Here is a 27,721-nt window from a genome sequence, read left to right on the forward strand (position 1 = left end):
TAAAGAACATAACAATACATATAATATTTGTAGCACAGGCTTTACAAAAGAATAGAAATAAACAGATACATCAATGTTACAGGAATTATGACATAAGTACATACATAAAAGATCAGAATAACTTGCGAAACATCAACTTCACATATGAGCAACAAAACAGAACAGATAAATAATGTCTAAACATCTTTACAAAGTAAATAACATATTATTAATGCAAAGTATATTTGAGGATAACAGTATTCCTCATCATAGTTCATGTAGCTGAGTATTAGAAGAAGAAAAAATTCTATGAAACTACACAGAGACAGGAAGAAAACAAATAAACAAGGGTACACAAACTCATAGTGGGATAACACAAAAGGAAAGGACAGGGTTCGTTTTCAGTGTAACATTTGGTACTGCAGTCCAACCCAAAACTTCATTCCATAGATCGTTCGTCTTATTTCAACCTTTGCTTCCACCAAAAAAATCCTATCCAAGCATGCTTTCTGTATTTTTCTCGTATAACCTCTCAGCGCATTTCTTCAAATTCATCGCAACTCATTCTCTTATAGGCTACCCCCTCTTCAGCTAACTTAAATCTACTGAGCTCAGATGCTAAACTAAGGGACGAGGCAATGCAGCAGCACAAAACAATTAACACAAACATCAATGACAAAAAAATTCAAATTGGCAAAGCAATTGCAATAATACAACTAATATAAGGCACTGTGCAGCAAACAAGAAAAATAAATCCGTAGTAAAACTGGCGTAACAGCGTAATACAACGTCAAATTCAGTAACATTATGCCTGGCAATCAGCAGCAGCAACTTATATCTAAACATGACATAGCTCAAGCAAAAAAAAAAAAAAAAAAAAAAAAAAAAAAAAAAAAACAATACACTAAAGACAATAATGCAGACAAGGGAAATGTATATTCACATCTTAATGTCTATGTAAATTAAGTGGTGCACCACAACTTACTCTACGAAAAAATATTACCAAGTAGTTGAAAAGAAAATTATGTATGCAAGTCCTGTGAAGGGAATTGTCTTTTTGTGCTCCTTCGTTTTTTTTTAAGTTATTGTTTACTGGATCTGTAGGCATAAAATATCTATATTAGTACATTCATAAAATTTTATTTTAAACAATGCTGCAGTGCAGCTAGAAACTAGACATTAAAGAAAATGAGCAAATATGTACAAAGGACGGCATGAGACATCATTCATTAGCCATATGGCATTTCATAAGGTAGTAAAAAAATCTCTCAATTCTCGTAGAAAGATACTTGTCATAATCAGGTGTGTAGATGTAAGAATGTTTTCAAGTAATGAGCGTGTCGTATTTGCAGTGCTTTCTATAAAGGAATGTCAATAGCGAGGTTAATGGCCTCCCTTTTTTTTCTGCTTGTGCCTCTGAAAGGCTTTTTTTTTTTCGGGCGTCTGTCGCACAGCTGGGTGCCCATGACGGATTACGTGAAGGTGGTCACTTAACTTTCTTACGGAAATATTTACGACAACAGTTTCCGCTACAGTGTCAGTCTCATATAAAAATATTTCACAGGTCGAGAATTTGCGTTGCAAATGTGTAGAAACAAAATCCTATGAATATAACGTTTTCGTCGGCATTGTGATACATTCATGCATTTACACGCATTTCATAACTCTTAAAGTACGATTCTTGGTTTCCAACATCCTTTTTCACAAGTCAGAGTCCCTAACCACTACTCATTATTCCTTACCTTATTACACATATACATATTCGTCGACACTTCTTCAATATTTCATCATAAGAAATACGTAGCATCATCTTATTGATCATAAACATACCTCATCAGCATAATACACATCGTCATCATAAAAATAACATCATAACTCCTCAGTCAAATCTCAAAATCGTCATAGCTTCCTCCAATAATTTCAAAACCTAAAAAAATTCTCTGCTCATGTCGAAAGTGTCATCTGCCTCAAACGTACTTTAAAAATCGTGATCCCATACCAAATATATCATTCAAAGCTCTCATAATATCACAATGGGTCCGAAAAAATATGAACAGTTCACAAAGTACAGACAAAATACAATTTCGTAAGTGTGAAGTTATCCAACGGTGTAATTACGTAAACATCTGTCACTGCTGTAGTAAAAAAGTTTGTCTCTCTCAGTTAAATGATCAGATAGCTATGTAATTTATGTGTTAGAGAAATATGGTACCGATGCGTAAAGTTGTATAAGCAAATACCATATTAGCTAGGGCTCCTTGTGCTTGCCAAACACATGGTACACAAAGTAAGCGTGTACCCCCCTGAGGATTAATGTAATTATACCCTCAGGTGTTACAGATTACAGCAATGGAATGAAATGTATCACTGAAAACTTTCTTTGTAATTCAAAAATCTTTAAAAATAAATGTTTTAAGTACAAAATTAATCACTCAAATACGTGTCCTGTAGCGCTAAATGTGCATCTTGCTGTAAGATAATCTCTGTGGAAGTGTCGTAGTTATTGTCCTCCGAAAGCTAAGTTCTGCAGAAGTCAATGTACTTACCTCATGATAAACAAAAGTGAAATGCTTTGCGTACAGATATCTTAGTTATTACGCTTATTGTTGTGATGAAGAAATTACTGTGCTGTAACGTATTGTTGTGCTACGAAAAAGGCTGTCTCATTGTAGCTATACCACAAAAGTTACTATTAAACATGTTTTACCTTCCAGAAGAATTCAGAAAAACTGTGCAGATATAAAACAGATACAACGCAAAAGCAACATTGTAAATTGTCACTCATTAGTAACGTCGTGATATAATCTTGTAGCTGTCACATAAACTAACCACTGTGTCATCTGTTATCTCTCAGAAAGTACTTTAATTCAGAATGTATTTTCAAGTACACCAAAATGTTGCATTAAAATCTCATTAGCAGTACCAGTAAATGTTCTAAGTATGTGAGCCTTATAGTCGTTACGTAATCGTGCAACTAACAAGCAAGAATGTACACACACAATAACACTGTGTCGTCTGTTCGCAATAACAATGCATTTGTAGTTTCTGTTTAAATAAGTTCTCTTGGTTCTTCACTGGATATGTAACTTCAAACATTGTTGCATGGTAACAGTTTCTAAGTCTGACAATGCATACTAGAAATGTGAAGTGAAACGTTTTATGGCAGAGACAAAGTTAAAAAGCAGATTATCTTTCAATAAAGGGTTTTACATGTGAAATGTGGTGTAAACCTTTACTCTTCCTAGTACGCAGTTTCAACTTCAACGCAATTATCATGTGGTATACGTCGGTAAGGAATACTGGAATTTTTCTCAAGGTTAGCGTCTATGTTATTTTTCTCTGAGCCAGCTGGCGCATGCGGCAGCCTGCCGGTGCGAGTCATTGTCTGTTTCTTTGATGGCGCGCGTCGTTATTGGGATTTGGAGACCTAACTTCTACAAATTCACTTTGTCGGGAGGGCCCTGCTCTGTTCTTATCCCGACAGTTCTGATGCAATTCAGGTCTGTCGTTACGATTATACCGTCTGTCGTCATGTCAGTAGATTCTATAGTTTCTTTCTTGCCGGTCACGTGTTGGGGAATTTCGTCCTGAATTGTAACTGCTCGCTGAACTGTTGCGTCTGAACTTATTCTGTCTCCCGTGATAATAATAGTTCTGGTTGCCAAATTGTCTGTTTCTATGATTGTCTCTGTCATATTCATTACTACGGAAATGCGATCTTTCTCTGTAACTATTACTACTCTGCCAGTGGTTGTCGTATGGGTGGTGTCTGTTTCGGTCACGATTTACATTGAAAGAATAGCCTTGTCGTATATTATTTCTGTCATCGCGGAATTGTGACGGATGTGATCTGTAATTGTTGTGCTCCTGTTTTCGCATTCCGCGATTGTCAGTGTCAATTTCCAGTTCTTGTAACAGTCCCTGAAAAGCTTCAATGTCGTCTTTGCAACGTCCTGCTAAAATAATATGATGTAAATGTTCAGGTAATTTGATTAAGCAAATGCGGATGAGTTCTGAGCGGCTGTATGGCTTTGACAGGTACTGATTCTTGTGCAACATGTCTTCATAATATTTCACAAGACTGGAAAATTCAGATTGTTCGAAATGTTTCATCATTATGATGCTATGTTTTACTCGGTCTTGTGTAGCTTGAGACCAATATGCTGAGAGGAAGGCATGATAAAATTCTCCTTCACTGTGACAATCGTGAATGACCGATCGCATTCTTACAGCTGGTTCATTCTCTAAATAGCCACACATAAATTATAATCTGTGCTCTAATGACCAGTTAGGAGGAAAACAATGAGAGAATTGATGGAGCCACGCTTGTGGATGAATGTCGTTGGCGGAATTCTTAAACGTTTTGAATTTACGTGTAGTAATGAACAGCTTATAGTCAAAATCATCATGTCGGCGAGTCGCATGTCGGTCATTGTTACGTCGTTTCGGCGGTTCCATCTCATAATTCGGTGTACCTTGCCAATATCTTTCATAATTTCCGAAGTGCCCTGTGTTATTATTTTGTGGCTGTTCCGTATTTCTATGTCCCTCTTCCCATATTGGAGCGCGAGTGTCCTCTGAAATACGTAATTCTTGTATTACCTGTGTCAGCTGATCTTGTACTTCGCGGATTTCTCTTTGGTGTTGCGTATTAATTTGATTCAGATTTTGTTTCAGTTTCCTAATTTGTTCGCACTCTTCTGTGTCATTAAAGACTACTGGTTTTGTGTCATTCAGATTATCATCTACCTTCGTAGATCAATTATTTAGCTGATCCGAAAGTTCAACTACTTTCTCTGATAATGAACTAATTTCCTCCATGTGTCTTTCTACTGTGTCCTTTAAGTTTTCCTGAGTTTTTGCAAGTTGCGTAACCGAATCGGTAGATGCAACTGAGTCCGTTTTAGCTTGCAAGGTCTCACGATTTTCATGAACAATAGTCTGCAGTTCTTTTATGGCTGCTTCGTGATTCTGTAACGCATTTTCATGACGCGAAAAAATAGGTTGTAAATGCTCACAAATTTGTGTTTTTACGTCATTACAGACTTTTTGACATTTCGATTTGATGTTATGTAACTCAGTAGTTAAATCTTCACGTGTTTGTTCAAGTGTGGTGTCTAACTTTTGAAGATTTTGTTCCATTGTGTCTAACTTTTTAAGATTTTGTTCCACTGTGTCTAACTGTTGCTGTGTTTGTCTCTGGTGTTGTTCCATTGTGTCTAACTTTTGAAGATTTTGTTCCACTGTGTCTAACTGTTGCAGTGTTTGTTTCTGATTTTGTTCCATTTTTTGCATTAATTGCAATAATAATGTATTAGTGTCTGGAATCTGTCTCTATGCTTTTTGGCAGTGCATTTTCACCGGCAACATTCACATTTTGACAAGCAGAAAATGTGTCTTGACTCATTTGAGAAAACGGTGAGAAACCGAAACCCAAGTCTACAGTATTTGCAATATTGCGTTCTGTCATTTCAGATTCCTGAGGCGAGCTATTGCCGACCGATCGATCGATAATGCTTCCTTGTTCACTACTTTTTTCACTGCCTACACCATTATTTGCCGCCCGCTCCATTTCCCTATGCACAATTACCAAATTACTACTTCGAATGTCTGTTAATTCACTACACAGTGGTGCTGATAAGCTACGCTCGTCGTCACTATTATTTCTCAGCTTACTTTGAAGCCTAGTGTTACGTTTTTCACACGCCATTATTGTCACAATATTTCACATGACAACACAGAAAAACACAATTTGAAGAGCAACAATAAGAGAACACATTAACATAGCACTGAAAATAATATCTCGTTAATTGCAAGCGCAGCTGCGAAATACTTGGTGCAAATCTACATGCATGCCACAACTGTTTTACTGTACAACAATGAAAGGCTGCAATTACAAAGGAGATTCTCTCTACAATTACACGCTAGCAATAAACAAAATCTACACTAATTACACAAACTACAAGAAAAAATCAGAAGATTCCAGTGAGGTATCCTGGCAGGGTCGCCATATGAAACGTCCCCTTAGAAAAATTATACACGACTGTGCTTAAACTGACACACAATCTGACTTTCAAAAATCCCTACAAAGGAATGGCCCTGACTAACATTAACCTGTACCTTTCACAAATCACTTACCTCACAAAAATCTTCGTTACTCGAACTACTGCAATACAGCGAGCGCCACTACTGCCAGCTAAATAAAAGATTCAAACTACAGAAGGCACTAACTACTGATAGGCATAGTTAGCAAATGAAAGATTTTAATAGAGAACAAACAATGTATTTACCTTAATAGTGTTGAAAAAGCATAATATACATAGCAGTTCATAATATCCATTCTGTACTCAAAAATCCGCCATCTCATTTCCCACATCCACCACTGCTGGCGGCTCACCTCCAACTGCGCAACGCTACGCGCTGTTCACATCCAGCTGCCGCTTCCCGACACTACAATGGCAGACAACAATGCAAACTAGCCACAGACTGCACACAGCACAGCCAGTGATTTTCATACAGAGCGCTACGTAACGTTGCCAATAAGAAAACATAAACAGCCTACTTACAGCGGTAAATTCAGCTAAATACTTCGGGATTGGAACGATCACATAGATAATATTGTGGGTAGAGCAAACCAAAGACTGCGATTCATTGCCAGAACATCTAGAAGGTGCAACAGGTCTACTAAAGAGACTGATTACACCACACTTGTCTGCCCTATTAGGGAATATTGGTGTGCGGTGTGGGATCCGAAACAGGTGGGACTGACAGATGACATCGAAAAGTACAAGGAAGGGCAGCTAGTTTTGTATTGTCGCGAAATAGGGCAGACAGTGCCACAGACATGATACGTGAAATGGAGTGGCAATATTAACACAAAGGCGTTTTTCGTTGCGACGGGATCTTCTCATGAAACTTCCATCACCAGTTTTCTCCTCCGATTGCGAAAACATTCTGTTGGCACCCACCTACATAGGGAGAAATGTGCATCACGATAAAATAAGAGAAATCAGGGCTCCCACAGAAAAATTTAACTGCTCGTTTTTCCCGCAAGCCGTTCGATAGTGGAACGGTAGAGAGGCAGCTTGAAGGCGGTTCACTGAACCCTCTGCCAAGCGTTTTATTGCGAGTAGCAAAGTAATCTCGTAGATGTACAGGGTTATTACAAATGATTGAAGGGATTTCACAGTTCTACAATAACTTTATTATTTGAGATATTTTCACAATGCTTTGCACACACATACAAAAATTCAAAAAGATTTTTTTGGCATTCACAAATGTTCGATATGTGCCCCTTTAGTGATTCGGCAGACATCAAGCCGATAATCAACTTCCTCCCACACTCGGCGCAGCATGTCCCCATCAATGAGTTCGAAAGCATTGTTGATGCGAGCTCGCAGTTCTGGCACGTTTCTTGGTAGAGGAGGTTTAAACACTGAATCTTTCACATAACCCCACAGAAAGAAATCGCATGGGGTTAAGTCGGGAGAGCGTGGAGGCCATGACATGAATTGCTGATCATGATCTACACCAAGACCGATCCATCGGTTTTCCAATCTCCTGTTTAAGAAATGCCGAACATCATGATGGAAGTGCGGTGGAGCACCATCCTGTTGAAAGATGAAGTCGGCGCTGTCGGTCTCCAGTTGTGGCATGAGCCAATTTTCCAGCATGTCCAGATACACGTGTCCTGTTACGTTTCTTTCGCAGAAGAAAAAGGGGCCGTAAACTTTAAACCGTGAGATTGCACAAAACACGTTAACTTTTGGTGAATTGCGAATTTGCTGCACGAATGCGTGAGGATTCTCTACCGCCCAGATTCGCACATTGCGTCTGTTCACTTCACCATTAACAAAAAAATGTTGCTTCATCACTGAAAACAAGTTTCGCACTGAACGCATCCTCTTCCATGAGCTGTTGCAACCGCGCCGAAAATTCAAAGCGTTTGACTTTGTCATCGGGTGTCAGGGCTTGTAGCAATTGTAAACGCTAAGGCTTCTGCTTTAGCCTTTTCCGTAAGATTTTCCAAACCGTCGGCTGTGGTACGTTTAGCTCCCTGCTTGCTTTATTCGTCGACTTCCGCGGGCTACGCGTGAAAGTTGCCCGCACGCGTTCAACGGTTTCTTCGCTCACTGCAGGCCGACCCGTTGATTTCCCCTTACAGAGGCATCCAGAAGCTTTAAACTGCGCATACCATCGCCGAATGGAGTTAGCAGTTGGTGGATCTTTGTTGAACTTCGTCCTGAAGTGTAGTTGCACTGTTATGACTGACTGATGTGAGTGCATTTCAAGCACGACATACGCTTTCTCGGCTCCTGACGCCATTTTGTCTCACTGCGCTCTCGAGCGCTCTGGCGGCAGAAACCTGAAGTGCGGCTTCAGCCGAACAAAACTTTATGAGTTTTTCTACGTATCTGTAGTGTATCGTGACCATATGTCAATGAATGGAGCTACAGTGAATTTATGAAATCGCTTCAATCATTTGTAATAGCCCTGCAGATGTAGAACGTGCATTCCACTGACCCCAAACCACCGCTATTTACGACTTCAGTGGTGTCAAGTGAGAGCTTCTTGGAGGGCAGAGTGAAGGTCTGTTGCGTTTTCTGACGAAAGCTGGTTCTGGATCGGTGACAGCGATGCCCGTATGTTGGTTTGAAGGAGGCCGGCTGAGGGCCTGCCAACCAAGCTGTCTGCGTGCTGGGCACACTCGTCCTACACCTGGTGTTTGGTCTGGTGTGCGATTTCTTATGACAGCAGGAGCGCTCTCGTGGTTATCCCACGCACCCCGACTGCAGACTTGTCCGTAGGTCTGGTGATTCGATCTGTTGTGCTGCCATCTTGAACAGCATTCCAGGGGGTTTTCGAGCAGGATAACGCTCGCCCACATACCGCTAATGCAACCCAACATGCTCAACAGTGTCGACATGTTGCCTTGGCCTGCTCGATCACCAGATGTGTCTCCAATCGAAGACGTATCGAACGTCATCAGACGACAACTACAACAGCATCCACAAACAGAATTAACCAGCCCTTTATTGACCAACCAAGTGCAAAAGGCATGGAACTCCATCTCACTAACTGACACTCTGCTTCTGTACAACACGTTCTGGCCATTACAGCGGTTATTAATGCACCAGCGTATCAACTTTCCAACGGCTCATCTCGCGCTTACATTAACCTGTGATCTTTCAATGTTAAATACTTAAAAATTTTACGTAGACAAATGTATTCCGGAAATTTTATTACTCGCCGTTGATAATTATTTGGTGTCAAGATTTTTTTCGTCAGTTTGTATCACTGAATGTACCTGCAAATTTATATCATTGTGCGGCAAATACTTCAGGAGATATGACGTCATGACCTTTGAGATGTGTGAAAGACTTGCTTATGCTTAAAATCATTCGCAAATTACGCATACTATATTCATCTAAAGTTTCAGTTAAAATGAAAATATTTTTCGCCTTTGACAGTACTTATTAATTTCCGCCATCGGCCAATTTTTGAATGTTATTCCATTTTCAGGCGGTATCGGTCGTTGCTTTGAAATGGCAATGGCCAATTTCGTTCCTCGTTCTTTTCTAACTACAGAAAACACTGTTTCTATAAGGACAGACCGTAGAAAGAAATTTAATACCACTCTGTGATCTGTCGCAAATTAAATGATACTGATACTGATGTCTTTGGAAAGACATTTAGAGTTTACTTTTCCTTTCCCACTAAGGTTTCAACAAAATGTTAAAAAACTGTTAGGATACTTCTGCTCTCTGATAATAGTCACAACGTGGAACACGCGTTACTCGAACAACACATATTTCTCAAGAGTTTGTGCTGAATCGACTTCTCGTGTCACCTGATTTATCTCACAGAACAGTTCTACCCGCTGATAATCTTATAATACAGGAAACTTTATCTGTTAAGGCATTAGATTACACTGGATAATATCGCAGGTTATCTTTGGCTCTCCTGAGACAACCATTCACAAAATACTCCATTTGGCGTCACATCTAGCTGGTTCGTTTCCGTATTTGGTCATGGACTACAGCACCGAATGCTTTTTAGGAACGACGAAAATACATAACCGAATACACATGCACTGCAATATGTCGAATATCAATGTAATTACTAAACAAACCGAATGAAATTTTCACTCTTCATTGAAATGTGCGCTGATACGAAACTTCCTGGCAGATTAAGACTGTTTGCCAGACCGAGACTCGAACTCGGGACCTTTGCCTCTTGCAGGCAAGTGCCCTACCGACTAAACTGCCCAAGCACGACTCACGCCCCCTCCTCACAGCTTTAATTCCGCCAGTAGAGCATTTTCCTGCGAGAGGCAAAGGTCCTGAGTTCGAGTCTCGGTCCGGCACACAGTTTTAATCTGCTAGGAAGTTTCAGTAAGCAAATAAGTTAGAAAAGAAAATCTTTAGCTTTCTATCTATTTTGAATTTACGTAACCTCTATGAGCACCTATCTACCAATATTAGCATCATATATGGTCCTGATATATAGGAGGAAAGCAGGTACTGTATGCATAAGAACCTTAACTCTGATGTATTCCAGTAGATAAAGAATACGATGGGTAAAATATAACAATTTCAGTGACCTTAAACATTGAACTAGATTTTACTCACGTACGAATATTTCTCTAACACACCGTGTGATTTCTTTAATAGCAATAATCTAGACAGAAAAGCATTACGGCATATTTTTGCGTAGTAATAAACTTATTTCAATCGTAATGGAGAAATAACCTTTTTTGTAACATGGCAAACCACAAAGAATGTTACAGTTGCTCCAAAACGTTATTATCAACACCACGAATCACAACCAGTTTTCATATTGTGTAAGATGACGCTGTTTGCTCCACTGGTGCATAGGGAGGGTAGAATGTGATAGAAAAACATACGTAGTAAATGCTTACAGAAGAACTGGTGTGCTATATTTTATATGATAAAATCAGTAGTCACCAAGAATGTGGAATAGGTTAAAAATTTTAAAAAAACTTGTATGCGAATTAATACTCTATTTGTTACAAACATGTAAAAATATACAGACTAAAGTACATACGACAATTCATTTGCTTAAAATGCATTAGATAATTCATTTGCTATAATACTCAACAAACGTTAAAGGAAAACAGTATGCAAAGTTTCATTTCAAAGATTTCATTATTGCGCTTAAGGTGCGCATACCACTCGCGTTATATGACACTGTTAATAATATGTACTGTAATTAATTATGCTAATGTATTCGTCGACAGAAATGCGAGAGATAATTATAAATTAATCCTTTAGGCTCCTCTTAAAGTGTACGTTCTTGAAAATGTATGTTCCTGAATAATGGTGTTCTTTATGGACCAAAGTAAATAAGTTTTCTTATCCCTAGCATTGATTTCGTGAAATCGGGTGTTGCTTTGAAACACAGGTACATTGTTTATTAGCATATCCATTACGGAAAAAATATAGTGAGAATCAGTAGATAGCATTCCCAAGTCTCTTCACAGGTTTCTGTAGCACGTTCTTTACTGTACACCACAAATGAACCGTTTTACTCGCTTTGAGACTTGGAAAGGTTTAGCTTGGCTTGATGAGCTATCCCAAAACATTATACCATTATTTATAACCTTGCGGAACGAAAGCAAGGAAAGCACGTCAGCGTATTTATTTTTACATCACGTTTACGTACTGCATTCACATCGCATATCAAGATTAGTTTCGGTGCTTCACTTGTTCTCTGGTGTTCTGAACTGAATGTGTTATCACGTTGTAGTCCTAAGAAATTAATACTGTCAGCCACTTGTATTTGTAATTTGCTTGTCCCCATATTTTATGTACATTATGAGTGTGTGAGGTTCTGAACTGCAGCTAGCGTCGCTTTCCTTTCTTTTTTTTCTCCAAGTCTCTCGTATTTTTCTACACTTTCCGCATTCGTTCGACGTTTGCATCTCACTGTCAGCTGTGGCAGCGCCCCGCGCTTGTCCACCTAGAAATGCTGTCTTCCGCAGCGAAACTATTTTTTGGCACTCAAAAATTAGTCTCTGACGAGAAGATCCTTTCTTCGTTCGAGGGACGACGGGGGTCATGCTACACTGGAACAAGTGCACGCAAAATTATCTCTCTTCTAGCGAACACACAATGGAATAGGCGATACGAAACAGAAATGAAACTTCGCAGCATTTACACGAGCTTCTAAGCAGTCTAATAAAATCTTGGATATGAAACGGCTACTTACGTTTCATGAGTCTTCCTACAACAGTATTTTGGCACCAAATGTGACTCTGCTCTTTGTTCTTGACACAAGCAGAATGTTGTGATGGGGACACATGACACACGTCAGGAGTAATATCGCGTCCTGCAGCGACTGTTTTTCTTTTTTTTTTTTTTTATTTTATTTTTTTTTTTTTCAGGCAGTGCCTGCAGTCATTTGTTCAGAAAGTGAGAGACAAAATATCCTCCCAGAAGAAGGAGACTGCGAAAATCCATTTTAAATACAAAGAAACGACGATAATTTCCTATGTGAACCACTTCATCGTTGTCATTACGGAGGGCCGGCCACTGTGGTCGAGCGGTTCTAGGCGCTTCAGTCCAGAACCGCGCGACTGCTACGGTCGTAGGTTCGAATCTTGCCTCGGGCATGGATGTGTGTGATGTCCTTAGCTTAGTTAGGTTTAAGTAGTTCTAAGTTCTACGGGACTGATGACCTTAGATGTAAGGCCCATAGTGCTCAGAGCCATTTGAACGATTTGAACCATTACGGAGGTTCACGTCGCTCCATGTTACTGACACGTCCAGAACGAAACAACAATGAGTGACAGCCTGTCTTTGTTCGACCCACTAAGGTTCTTGGTAGAGGACGACTGACTGGCGCTATGATTGCCGGCGTTGTAACGAAAATACAAGAAACCCTCGTAGAGTAATGCGAATCTCTCGCTACATGGAATGGCTTAATGTCCGAAAACCTTTCGGCAAGCAGTGTATATCGCTAATAAACACCCCTGAGGCGCCACTGCACAGAGGTCACCGAACCTAATCCTGGCGGCACAACAAAATTTTCGTTATCAGTATTTGCTACACAAAGGAAGGAAAATACGAGATTGCCGTGCTTGTGTTGTTAAGAAAAACTACGCCGTGTTCCTTCGGACGTAACACAGTCACTGCAATATCGTATTTATCCGTCGATACCGGGCAGCAACTTTCAATTAGAATGACCTCCCCTGCACGAGAGTTACGTGATGTGTGTACGAATACAGACAGTGAACCGAGCGAGGTGGCGCAGTGGTTAGACACTGGACTCGCATTCGGGAGGACGACGGTTCAATCCCGCGTCCGGCCATCCTGATTTAGGTTTTCCGTGATTTCCCTAAATCACTCCAGGCACATGCCGGGATGGTTCCTCTGAAAGGGCATGGCCGACTTCCTTCCCCATCCTTCCCTAATTCGATGAGACCGATGACCACGCTGTCTGGTCTCCTTCCCCAAACAACCAACCAACCAACAGACAGTGAAGCAGAAATTACGATATATGGAAGTCTGGGTCTGACCGTGGGTCGTGCACGGATAGCCAGAGCGCTTAGAGCGACCTCTCGCGTAAAGAAGGAAATCGGGGTAAGAGTCCCGGTTCGCCACAAATTTTCATTGTTGTCATTCTCTTACACATTTGACGGTTGTTCGCATTCGCAACTGTGTAAGTAGGCTGTTTATGTTTTCTTATTGGCAACGTTACGTAGCACTCTGTATGAAAATCACTGGCTGTGCTGTGTGCAGCCTGTGGCTAGTTTGCATTGTTGTCTGCCATTGTAGAGGGGCAGCTGGATGTTAACAGCGCGTAGCGTTGGGCAGTTGGAGGTGAGCCGCCAGCAGTGGTGGATGTGGGGAGATGGCGGAGTTTTGTAATTTGTCAAACTGCTATATATATTATGACTATTAAGGTAAATACATTGTTTGTTCTCTATTAATATCTTTCATTTGCTAACTATCCCTATCAGTAGTTAGTGCCTTCCGTAGTTTGAATCTTTTATTTAGCTGGCAGTAGTGGCGCTCGCCGTATTGCAGTAGTTCGAGTAATGAAGATTTTTGTGAGGTAAGTGATTTCTGAAAGGTATAGTTTAATGTTACTCAGGGCCATTCTTTTGCAGGGATCTTTGATAGTCAGATTGCGTTGCGCTAAATAATATTGCGTGTCAGTTTAAGCACAGTCTTGTATAAATTGTTCAAAGGGGACGTTTCATATGTCGACCCTTCGCCTAGGATACCTCACTGGAATCTTCTGATTTTTTCTTGTAGTTTGTGTATTTAGTGTAGCTTTTGTTTATTGCTAGTGCGTAATTATAGAGAGAATTTCCTTGGTAGTTGTGGTTTTTCATTGTTGCACAGTAAAGCAGTTGTGGCATGCATGTAGATTTGCACCAAGTATTTCGCAGCTGCAATTAACTAGATATTATTTTCAGTGCTATGTTAATGTGTTCTCTTATTTTTGCTCTTCAAATTGTGTTTTTCTGTGTTGTCGTGTGAAATATTGTCACAATAATGGCGTGTGAAAAACGTAACACTAGGCTCCAAAGTAAACTGAGAAATGACAGTGAAGACGAAAGTAGTGTGTTAGCGCCACCATGTAATGAATTAACTAATGTTCAAAGTAGTAATTTGGTAATTGTACATAGGGAAATGGAGCAGGCTGCAAACAATGGTGTAGACAATGAAACAATTAGTGAACAGGGAAGCATTATCGATCGATCGGCAACAGCTCGCCTCAGGAATCCGAAATGACAGGACACAATCTTGCAAATACTGTAGATTCAGGTTTTGCGTCCTCACTCTTTTCTCAAATGAGTCAAGACACATTTTCTGCTTGTCAAAATGTGAATGCTGCCGGTGAAAACGCACTGCCAAAAAGCATAGAGAAACAGATTCCAGACACTAATACATTATTATTGCAATTAATGCAAAAAATGGAACAAAATCAGAAACAAACACAGCAACAGTTACACACAATGGAACAAAATCATAGACAAACACAGCAAAAGCTTCAAAAGTTAGACACCACGCGTGAACAAACACGTGAAGATTTAACTACTGAGTTACATAACATTGAATCGAAATGTCAAAAAGTCTGTAATGACGTAAAAACACAAATTTGTGAGCATTTCCAACCTATTTTTTCGCGTCATGAAAATGCATTACAGAATCACGAAGCAGCCATAAAAGAACTGCAAACTATTGTTCATGAAAATCATGAAACCTTGCAAGCTAAAATGGACTTAGTTGCATCTACCGATTCGGTTACGCAACTTGCAAAAATTCAGGAAAACTTAAAGGACACATTAGATACTCTGAAAATTGGTTCAGAAAGACACATGGAGGAAATTAGTTCATTATCACAGAAAGTAGCCGAACTTTCGGATCAGGTCACTAACTTATCTACGAAGGTAGATGATAATCTGAATGACACAAAACCGGTAGTCTTTAATGACACAGAAGAGTGCGAACAAATTAGGAAACTGAAACAAAATCTGAATCAAATTAACACGCAACACCAAAGAGAAATCGGGGAAGTACAAGATCAGCTGACACAGGTAATACAAGAATTACGTATTTCAGAGGACACTCGCACTCCAATACGGGAAGAGGGACATAGAAATACGGAACAGCCACAAAATAATAACACAGGGCATTTCGGAAGTTATGAAAGAAATTGGCAATGTGCACCGAATTTTGAGATGAAACCGCCGACACGACGTAACAATGACCGACATGCTACTCGCCGACACGATGATTTTGACTATAAGCTGTTCATTACTACACGTAAATTCAAAACGTTTAAGAATTCTGCCAACGACATTCATCCACAAGCGTGGCTCCATCAATTCTCTCATTGTTTTCCTCCCAACTGGTCATTGGAGCACAGGTTAGAATTTATGTGTGGCTACTTGGAGAATGAACCAGCTGTAAGAATGCGATCGGTCATTCACGATTATCACAGTGAAGGAGAATTTTATCATGCGTTCCTCTCAGCATATTGGTCACAAGCTACACAAGACCGAGTAAAACATAGCATCATGATGATGAAACACTTTGAACAATCTGAATTTTCCAGTCTTGTCAAATATTTTGAAGACATGTTGCACAAGAATCAGTACCTGTCAAACCCATACAGCCCCTCAGAACTCATCCGCATTTGCTTAATCAAATTACCTGAACATTTACGGCATATTATTTTGGCAGGACGTTGCAAAGACGACAATGAAGCTTTTCAGGGACTCTTACAAGAATTAGAAATTGACACAGACAGTCACGGGATGCGAAAACAGGAAAACAATAACTACAGGTCACATCCGTCACAATTCCGTGACGACAGAAACAATAAATGGCCACGACAAGCCTATTCTTACAACGTAAATCGTGACCAAAACAGACACCAACCATATGACAACCACTGGCAGAGTAATAGTTACAGGGAAAGATCACCTTTCCGCGGTAATGACTATCACAGAGACAATCAGAGAAACAGACAATATGGGAACCAAAACAATTATTATCAAGGGAGACAGAATAACTTTAGACGCAACGGTCCAGCGCGCAGTTACGACTCAGGGAGAAATTCTCCACCACATGACCGACACGAAAGAAACTGTGTAAACTACCGACAAAACGACAGACCTGAATTCCATCAGAACTGGCGAGCTTTAAACAGAGCTGGGCCCTCTCGGCAAGGCGAATTTGTGGAAGTTAGGCCTCCTAATCCCAGTAACGGCGCGCGCCAACAAAGAAACAGACAATGACACGCACCGCAGGCAGCCACCTGCGCCCGCTGGCTCAGGGAAAAATAACATTGACGCTAATCTCAAGCAAAATTCCCGTATTCTTTATGGACGAATACCGCATGATAATTGCATTCAAGTTGAAACTCTGCGTACTGAGAAGAGCAAAAGGTTTACACCACATTTCACATGTAAAACCGTTTATTGAAAGATAATCTGCTTTTTAACTTTGTCTTTGCCATAAAACGTTTCACTTCACATTACTAGTATGCTTTAGAAACTGTTACCATGCAACAATGTTTGAAGTTAAATATCCACTCAAGAACCAAGAGAACTTATTTAAACAGAAATTACGACTGCATTGTTATTGCGAACAGACGACACAGTGTTATTGTGTGTGTACATTCTTGCTTGTTAGTTGCACGATTACGTAACGACTATAAGGCTCACATACTTAGAACATTTACCAGTACTGCTAATGAGATTCTAATGCAACATTTTGGTTTACTTGAAAATACATTCCGGATTTAAAGTACTTTCTGAGAGATACCAGATGACACAGTGGTTAGTTTATGTGACAGCTACACGATTATATCACGACGTTACTAATGAGTGACAATTTACATGTTGCTTTTGCGGTGTATCTGTTTTATATCTGCACAGTTTTCCTGAATTATTCTGGAAAGTGAAACATGTTTTAGTAGTAACTTTTGTGATACAGCTACAGTGAGACAGCCTTTTCCATAGCACAACAATACGTTACAGCACAGTACTTTCTTCATCATGGCAATAAGCGTAATAAGTAAGATATCTATACGCAAAGCATTTCACTTTTGTTTATCATGAGGTCAGTACATTGACTTCTGCAGAACTTAGCTTTCGGAGAACAATAACTACGACACTTCCACAGAGATTATCTTACAACAAGACGCACAGTTTAGCGCTACAGGACACGTATTTGAGTGATTAATTTTGTACTTAAAACATTTATTTTTAAAGATTTTTGAATTACAAAGAAAGTTTTTCGTGATACATTTCATTCCATTGCTGTAATCTGTAACACCTGAGGGTATAATTACATTAATCCTCAGGGGGGTACACGCCTACTTTGTGTACCATGTGTGTGGCAAGCACAAGGAGCCCTAGCTAATATGGTATTTGCTTATACGACTTTACACATCGGTACCATATTTCTCTAACACATAAATTACACACCTATCTGATCATTTAACTGAGAGAGACAATCTTTTTTACAACGGCAGTGACAGATGTTTACGTAATTACACCGTTGTATAACTTCACACTTATGAAATTGTGTTTTGTCTGTACTTTGTGAACTGTTCATATTTTTTTGGACCCATTGTGATACTATGAGAGCTTTGAATGACATATTTGGTATGAGATCATGATTTTTAAAGTACGTTTGAGGTAGATGACACTATTTAAATGAGCAGAGAATTCTTTTTAGGTTTTGAAATTATTGGAGGAAGCTACGACTTTTTTGAGATTTGACTGAGGTGTAATGATGTTATTTTTACGACGACGATGTGTATTATGCTGTTGAGGTATGTTTATGTCAATAAGATGATGCTACCATATATGAGGAATGTGATTACGTGTTTATATGTATATGAATAAAGGGACTCTAGACTTGTGAAAAAGGTTGTTGGAAACCAAGAATTGTACTTTAAGAGTTATGAAATGTGTGTAAATGCGTGAATGTATCACAATGCCGGCGAAAATGTTTTTGGCCACTGTTATATTCATAGGATTTTGTTTCTACACATTTGCAACGTAAATTCTCGACCTGTGAAATTTTTGTATGAGACTGTCACTGTAGCGGAAACTGCCATCGTAAATATTTCCGTAAGAAAGTTAAGTGACCACCTGCACGTGCGTTGTCGGCACACAGCTGTGTCAGACACCTGGAGAACAAGCCATTAGTGTGTGCCTTTCCGGAGGCAAAGGTAGAAAAAAAAGGGGAGACCCTTATCCTCGCTGTTGGCATTCCTTTGTAGAAAGCATCGCAAAAACGACAAGGTCGAAATTAAAAACATATGATAACACTGTGGAGCTCTTCATTTATGATAGTTACTGAAATGCCTAATGAAATAACGAGAAATATTTTTATGTCTATACACCTCATTATGACAAGTGTCTTTCTACGAGAGTTGAGAGCTACTAACTTATGAAATGTGACATGACTATTGAATGATATTTTTATGCTTTGCTTTTCGTAGTTGCTTATTTCACTTGATATCTGGTTTCCAGCTGTGTTGCAGCATTAGTTTTATAAAATAAAATGCATTTGCTAATGTGAACACTTTCTGTCAACAGATCTATTAAATAATAATTTTTTAATCCACATTCTTTAAAAAAAAAGGAGCACTTGGAAAGGAAAGAACAATAAGAATGGACTAGTAACAGTAACTGGACACACAATTTTCTTTTCAAGTACATGGTAATATTTTTTTTACAATAAGTTGTTGTGGTGCACCACTTTAATTACATAGACATTAAGATGTGAATAGACATTTCCCTTATCTGCATTGTTGTCTTTACTGTAATATTTTTTCTGCTTGAGATTTGTCATGTTTGCTGCTGCTGTTTGCCAGGCATAGTGCTGCTAAATTTAACTTTGTATTACTCTGTTAAGCTTTTCTTGTTGCTGCACATTGGCTCATATTAGTTGTAATTTTGCATTTTATCTGTTAATTTAGATTTACTGCTGCTTGCTTTGCAAATTGGCATTTTTTTTGTCATTGCTGTTTGTGTTGATTTGATGTATGCTGCTGCATTGCCTCGTCCCTTGGTATATATATCTGAGCTCAGTAGATTTAAGTTAGCTTAAGAGGGGTAGACTATATAAGAAACTAACTATGATGATATGATGACTTGGAAGAAATGTATTGAGAAGCTATATGAAAATGGTTTGGGCAAAAAAAAAAAAGGATACTGTACAGTGGAGAAAAACTATTTTTGACAGAGGATGTGAACAGAATACAGAAAGCAAGCTTAAATAGGACTTTTGGGAATAATGATGAACGAAGGGAGATCTCCATGCAAAATACTGCAGTAAAACAAACCCTATCCTTTCCTTTTGTGTTATTCCGCTATATGTTTGTGTACCCTTGTGTATTTGTGTTTTTCCTGTCTTTATGTGTTTAGCTGATGAGAGCTATGTTGTAGACTTTTTCTAATACTCTGTTATTTACTTTGTAAAGATGTTTAGACATTATTTATTCTGTTTTAATGCTCATGTGTGAAGTTGATGTTTCGCAAGTTATTCTGATTTTTTATGTATGTACTCATGTCATAATTCCTGTAACACTGATGTATATGTTTATTTCTATTCTGTTGTAAAGCCTGTACTACAAATGTTATCTGTATTGTTATGTTTTTAATGGTGTATTTTGTACCTTTGTAATTGTATTCTCATGTTATAATATTGTAATTGACACCAGTTAATCAAATTAAGTAACTTGTAAGTTTCATTTCACTGCACACGTTTCTGTTGGTCATACTATATGGACAATATGTGAGAAGTTGGGACTGTTAGTGTTTGCACATGTGTTAATAATTCAGCAAGGGACTGGATAACAGCATTGCTGGTTCTAAGGACAATTCCAAAAAACTTTGTGAGTGCACAAGTGGTGGTTTATGGACTTGCTATATTCTCCGCAAGACTCTTCAATGGTGATTGTGCACCTGCACAGTCGCAACAGATGGCTGCTGACCGTCTCTACAAGGACTACAGCGGGTCTACACCTATGATGACTCACCAGTGCCATTATTTCTACAAGGACTAAAGTGGGTCTACACCTTTGCTGACTCACCTATACCATACTCTCTATCAGGACTACAGTGGGCCTGTCCACAATTTCTACAAGGACTGCAGTGGGTCTGCACCTCTGGTGGCCCACCAATACCACAATCTCTACCAGGACTACAGTGGGTCTACTCTGTGATGACCTACCTACCAATAATCTTCAAAACGTCGAATGACTCTGCTGTGGGTTTGCTCTGTTGTGGCCCGTTACCTGTCAGCATGTCAAGAGTCAGCACTGTCTTTCAGTTGGAAGGACAACACTACTTCTTCAAGACTGCATGGAAATCCACTACTTCCGTGTGCATTGTCTTTTACTGCTCAGACTTTGAAAAAAAAAACCACTGAAATTTTACTGTGACGAACAATCTGGACTGTCTTTATGGACTGTGAGAAAATTTTAGCTTTTGACCAACATTGTATCAATAAGTGTGTGCATTGGATATCTTTGTTAGTGTAATTATAAAAAATTTTATCAAATCATTATTGGCCACTGGCCAAACAAAATTTGTAAAATTTTTGTGGGGAGCATGGGGGCTATGTAAGTAGGCTGTTTATGTTTTCTTATTGGCAACGTTACGTAGCGCTCTGTATGAAAATCACTGGCTGTGCTGTGTGCAGCCTGTGGCTAGTTTGCATTGTTGTCTGCCATTGTAGAGGGGCAGCTGGATGTTAACAGCGTGTAGCGTTGGGCAGTTGGAGGTGAGCCGCCAGCAGTGGTGGATGTGGGGAGAGAGTGGCGGAGTTTTGTAATTTGTCAAACTGCTATATACACTCCTGGAAATGGAAAAAAGAACACATTGACACCGGTGTGTCAGACCCACCATACTTGCTCCGGACACTGCGAGAGGGCTGTACAAGCAATGATCACACGCACGGCACAGCAGACACACCAGGAACCGTGGTGTTGGCCATCGAATGGCGCTAGCTGCGCAGCATTTGTGCACCGCTTCCGTCAGTGTCAGCCAGTTTGCCGTGGCATACGGAGCTCCATCGCAGTCTTTAACACTGGTAGCATGCCGCGACAGCGTGGACGTGAACCGTATGTGCAGCTGACAGACTTTGAGCGAGGGCGTATAGTGGGCATGCGGGAGGCCGGGTGGACGTACCGCCGAATTGCTCAACACGTGGGGCGTGAGGTCTCCACAGTACATCGATGTTGTCGCCAGTGGTCGGCGGAAGGTGCACGTGCCCGTCGACCTGGGACCGGACCGCAGCGACGCACGGATGCACGCCAAGACCGTAGGATCCTACGCAGTGCCGTAGGGGACCGCACCGCCACTTCCCAGCAAATTAGGGACACTGTTGCTCCTGGGGTATCGGCGAAGACCATTCGCAACCGTCTCCATGAAGCTGGGCTACGGTCCCGCACACCGTTAGGCCGCCTTCCGCTCACACCCCAACATCGTGCAGCCCGCCTCCAGTGGTGTCGCGACAGGCGTGAATGGAGGGACGAATGGAGACGTGTCGTCTTCAGCGATGAGAGTCGCTTCTGCCTTGGTGCCAATGATGGTCGTATGCGTGTTTGGCGCCGTGCAGGTGAGCGCCACATTCAGGACTGCATACGACCGAGGCACACAGGGCCAACACCCGGCATCATGGTGTGGGGAGCGATCTCCTACACTGGCCGTACACCACTGGTGATCGTCGAGGGGACACTGAATAGTGCACGGTACATCCAAACCGTCATCGAACCCATCGTTCTACCATTCCTAGACCGGCAAGGGAACTTGCTGTTCCAACAGGACAATGCACGTCCGCATGTATCCCGTGCCACCCAACGTGCTCTAGAAGGTGTAGGTCAACTACCCTGGCCAGCAAGATCTCCGGATCTGTCCCCCATTGAGCATGTTTGGGACTGGATGAAGCGTCGTCTCACGCGGTCTGCACGTCCAGCACGAACGCTGGTCCAACTGAGGCGCCAGGTGGAAATGGCATGGCAAGCCGTTCCACAGGACTACATCCAGCATCTCTACGATCGTCTCCATGGGAGAATAGCAGCCTGCATTGCTGCGAAAGGTGGATATACACTGTACTAGTGCCGAAATTGTGCATGCTCTGTTGCCTGTGTCTATGTGCCTGTAGTTCTGTCAGTGTGATCATGTGATGTATCTGACCCCAGGAATGTGTCAATAAAGTTTCCCCTTCCTGGGACAATGAATTCACGGTGTTCTTATTTCAATTTCGAGGAGTGTATATTATGACTATTAAGGTAAATACATTGTTTGTTCTCTATTAATATCTTTCATTTGCTAACTATCCCTATCAGTAGTTAGTGCCTTCCGTAGTTTGAATCTTTTATTTAGCTGGCAGTAGTGGCGCTCGCCGTATTGCAGTAGTTCGAGTAATGAAGATTTTTGTGAGGTAAGTGATTTCTGAAAGGTATAGTTTAATGTTACTCAGGGCCATTCTTTTGCAGGGATCTTTGATAGTCAGATTGCGTTGCGCTAAATAATATTGTGTGTCAGTTTAAGCACAGTCTTGTATAAATTGTTCAAAGGGGACGTTTCAACTGCGATTACATTTCATGTGTATAAAGGAAGGAGAGGTGGCTACCAGGAATTGAGCCAGTACACTGGATTAAGTACGAAATTTGTTTGCTGTGTTTCACGTAGTGAATAAATGTAAATGTCGTGTTACTAGGGCCTCCCGTCGCGTAGACCGTTCGCCAGGTGCAACTTCGGCGACTTGCGCGTCTATGGGGATGAAATGATGATGATTAGGACAATACAACACCCAGTCCCTGACCGGAGAAAATCTCCGACACAGCCGAGAATCGAACCCGGGCCCTTAGGATTGACATTCTGTCGCGCTGACCATTCACCTACCGGGGGCGAACTTTGTCGTAGTGAAGGGATGCGATACTGTTGATATCTGTCGGATGAGGTCGTTATGTTCGACATCCCCCTTGGTAGTGTTCGACAGAAGCATGCAACAGACATCACCCTCTCCTTCTCTTTCATGATTGTCGACACAAACGCAACAATAAAAACTCCACAGGCACTCACCTTTACACTCGATACGACAGCGACTTCTAATCTAGGCTTGCACCAGGTAGCGAGCTACGGGAAACAAATATATTTCTACTAAAGCAGCATCTTCCAAAAATATCCAAATGTGTGTGATATCTTATGGGACTTAACTGCTAAGGTCAACAGTCACTAAGCTTACACACTACTTAACCTAAATTACCCTAAGGTCAAACACACACACCCATGCCCGAGGGAGGACTCGAACCTCCGCCGGGACCAGCGGCACAGTCCATGACTGCAGCGCCTGAGACCGCTCGGCTAATCCCGCGCGGCGCAGCATCTTCATTAACTTTCCTGCGAGGTGATTGCTGTTGGCGGATCATAGCCTTACTCGAACTGTTACGACTGCTTACATGAACCATTCGAAAATGACGTCGCCTCGCGGAAAGGCTCGACGATTGTCAGTGACGCTCTCTCACTAGCTGGTGCTAGTCGACGGATAATTCCTGTAGTTAAATAAATCATACAATAAGCGGGGAAGCGAATTTCAGGAATTTTACATTCTTCAAAATGAAAACTACTCTCATTCCCGGTTTCACAAAAATCATTTCCGTTCTTCATGTAAATCACACATTTTCACTCGAGATAAAATTAATTAAAAAAAACTATGACTATAAACCAGATTGTAAATTGAGGGGATTGAGAGACCCTCATCAGGGCAGTGTCACTTACAACCAAAGCAAACGGAAAAAATTACCAAATGGTATCACAACTCTTACATCTACATCTACGTGATTACTTTGCTACTCACAATAAAACGCTTGGCAGAGGGTTCAATAAACCGCCTTCAAGCTGCCTCTCTACGGTTCCACTCTCGAACAGCGCGCTGGAAAAACGAGCACTTAAATTTTTCTGTGTTTTTTTATCGTGATGATCATTTCTCTCTATGTAGGTGGGTGCCAACAGAATGTTTTCGCAATCGAAGGAGAAAACTGGTGATTGAAATTTCATGAAAAGATCCCGTCGCAACGGATAACGCCTTTGTTTTAATGATTGCCACTCCAATTCACGTATCATGTCTGTGGCACTATCTCCCCTATTTCGCGATAATACAAAACGAGCTGCCCTTCTTTGTACTTTTTCGATGTCATCCGTTAGTCCCACCTGATGCGAATCCCGCACCACACAGCAAATACTCTAGAATAGGGCGGACAAGTGTAGTGTAAGCAGTCTCTTAAGTAGACCTTTGCACCTATTAAGTGTTCTGCCAATGAATCGCAGTCTTTGGTTTGCTCTATCCACAATATTATCTATGTGATCGTTCCAATTTACGTTATTTGTAATTGTAATCCCTAAGTATTTGGTTGAATTTACAGCCTTCACATTTGTGTGACTCCTCGCGTAATCGAAATTTAGCGGATTTCGTTTAGTACTCATGTGAATAACTTCACACTTTTCTTTTATTTAGGGTCTATTGCCACTTTTCGCACCATACAGATATCTTATCTAAATCATTTTGCAATTCATTTTAGTCATCTGATGACTTTACAAGGCGGTAAATGACAACATCATCTGCAAATAATCTAAGAGGGCTACTCAGATTGTCTGTTATTTCGTTTCTTAGGTTGTTCGCAGATGATGTTGTAATTTACCGTCTAGTAAGGTCATCCGAAGACAAGTATCAGTTGCAAAGCGATTTAGAAAAGATTGCTGTATGGTGTGGCAGGTGGCAGTTGACGCTAAATAACGGAAAGTGTGAGGTGATCCACATGAGTTCCAAAAGAAATCCGTTGGAATTCGATTACTCGATAAATAGTACAATTCTCAAGGCTGTCAATTCAACTAAGTACCTGGGTGTAAAAATTACGAACAACTTCAGTTGGAAAGGCCGCATAGATAATATTGTGGGGAAGGCGAGCCAAAGGTTGCGTTTCATTGGCAGGACACTTAGAAGATGCAACAAGTCCACTAAAGAGACAGCTTACACTACACTCGTTCGTCCTCTGTTAGAATATTGCTGCGCGGTGTGGGATCCTTACCAGGTGGGATTGACGGAGGACATCGAAAGGGTGCAAAAAAGGGCAGCTCGTTTTGTATTATCACGTAATAGGGGAGAGAGTGTGGCAGATATGATACGCGAATTGGGATGGAAGTCATTAAAGCAAAGACGTTTTTCGTCGCGGCGAGATCTATTTACGAAATTTCAGTCACCAACTTTCTCTTCCGAATGCGCAAATATTTTGTTGAGCCCAACCTACATAGGTAGGAATGATCATCAAAATAAAATAAGATAAATCAGAGCTCGAACAGAAAGGTTTAGGTGTTCGTTTTTCCCGCGCGCTGTTCGGGAGTGGAATGGTAGAGATATAGTATGATTGTGGTTCGATGAACCCTCTGCCAAGCACTTAAATGTGAACTGCAGAGTAGTCATGTAGATGTAGAATATAGATCAGGAATAACACAGGGCCTATAACACTTCCTTGGGGAACGCCGGATGTTACTTCTGTTTTACTCGATGACTTTCCGTCTATTACTACGAACTGCGACCATTCTGACAGGAAATCATGAATCCAGTCGCACAACTGAGGCGATATCCATAGGCATTTGGTTAGAAGAAGCTTGCGAGGAACGGTGTCGAAAGACTTCTGAATATCAAGAAATGTGAAGCCAATTTGACATCCCCTGTCGATAGCATTCATTACTTCATGAGTATAAAGAGCTAGCTGTGTTCCGCAAGAACGATATTTTCTGAATCCGTGCTGACTATGTGTCAATAAATCATTTTCTAGGTATGGATCTTTCTGTGAACGAGCGGTTGTATATAACTGCTAAATATGGAGCCATTGTACCAGCATACTCTAAAAGGAACCTGACTGATATACGGTCTGGACCGGAGGCCTTGCCTTTATTAAGTGATTTAATCTGTTTTGCTACACCGAGGATATCTACTATGTTTCTCATCTTGGCAGATGTTCTTGATTGGAATTCACGAATATTTACTTCGTCTTCTTTGGTGATGGGGTTTCGGAAAACCGTCTTTAATAATTCTGCTTTAGTGGCACTGTCATCAGCGACTTCATCGTTGTTATCGCGCAGTGAAGGTACTGATTACGTCTTGGCTCTGGCGTGCTTTATGTATGATCAGAATCTCTTTGGGTTTTCTGCCAGATTTGGGGACGGAGTTTCGTTGTGTAAATTATTAGGAGCATCTCGCATTGACGTACGCTCTGTATTTCGAACTTCTGCGAAACTTTGCCATTCTTGGGGATTTTGCGTTCTTTCAGATTAGGCGTGCTTTTTTCGTTGCCTCTGCAACAGCGATGTGACCCGTTTTGTGTACCATGGGGGATCAGTACTTTCTGCTAAAACGCCTTGTTTCCATAGAAATTAGTCTTAAGAAGAAGGGTAAAATTCATAGGTGACACCTATTTAGGGCTGCACATCTAAGTTTTCAAAGTAAGTTTATGTAGTATATTCAGTTGTCTCTACACCGTCAACGGCGGTAAATATATTTATGTAATTAATGTGTTCGTAGGTTTTTCCGGCCAATATGCTGCTTGACAGTCTCTCAGGCATGCAGTCGAATTGAGTGATAGTTGTAGAATGTCAATCAATCCGGCTACATACCCGAGAGACTTCCAGACATATTCATGTAATTAATTTTAATGGTGCGACACTTCTGAAATAAATGAGATACATGTGTCGTGCGGATTAGATGTTGCCGGCTCGAGTGGACGAGCGGTTTTAGGCGCTACAGTCTGGAACCGCGCAAACGCTACGGCCGTAGGTTCGAATCCTGCCTCGGGCATGGATGTGTGTGATGTCCTTAGGTTAGTTAGGTTTAAGTAGTTCTAAATTCTAGGGGACTGATGACCTCAGAAGTTAAGTCCCATAGTGCTCAGAGCCATTTGAACCATTTTTGATTAGATGTTTGACAAATTTTCCGTTAGCACCGATATAGTTTCGATATATAGATTGCTTATCTCATAATCTATTACGCAGTTATACATGTTTCTTTGGCAGTTTACTGATAAAGTATGAGTGAAAGTGAGGTTTCTGCCTCTGCCGTGACTATATTTATATTTTTCTAGGCGTTCGTCATGAATTCTGTGAATGCAAAATGCACTCCCTAAACAATTTCAAACAACGTGATGTAATTAACAGAGTGCCAAGCTGATCGTTCTGGAA

This window comes from Schistocerca cancellata, chromosome 6 (assembly GCF_023864275.1).
Source record: "Schistocerca cancellata isolate TAMUIC-IGC-003103 chromosome 6, iqSchCanc2.1, whole genome shotgun sequence".
NCBI lineage: Eukaryota > Metazoa > Arthropoda > Insecta > Orthoptera > Acrididae > Schistocerca > Schistocerca cancellata.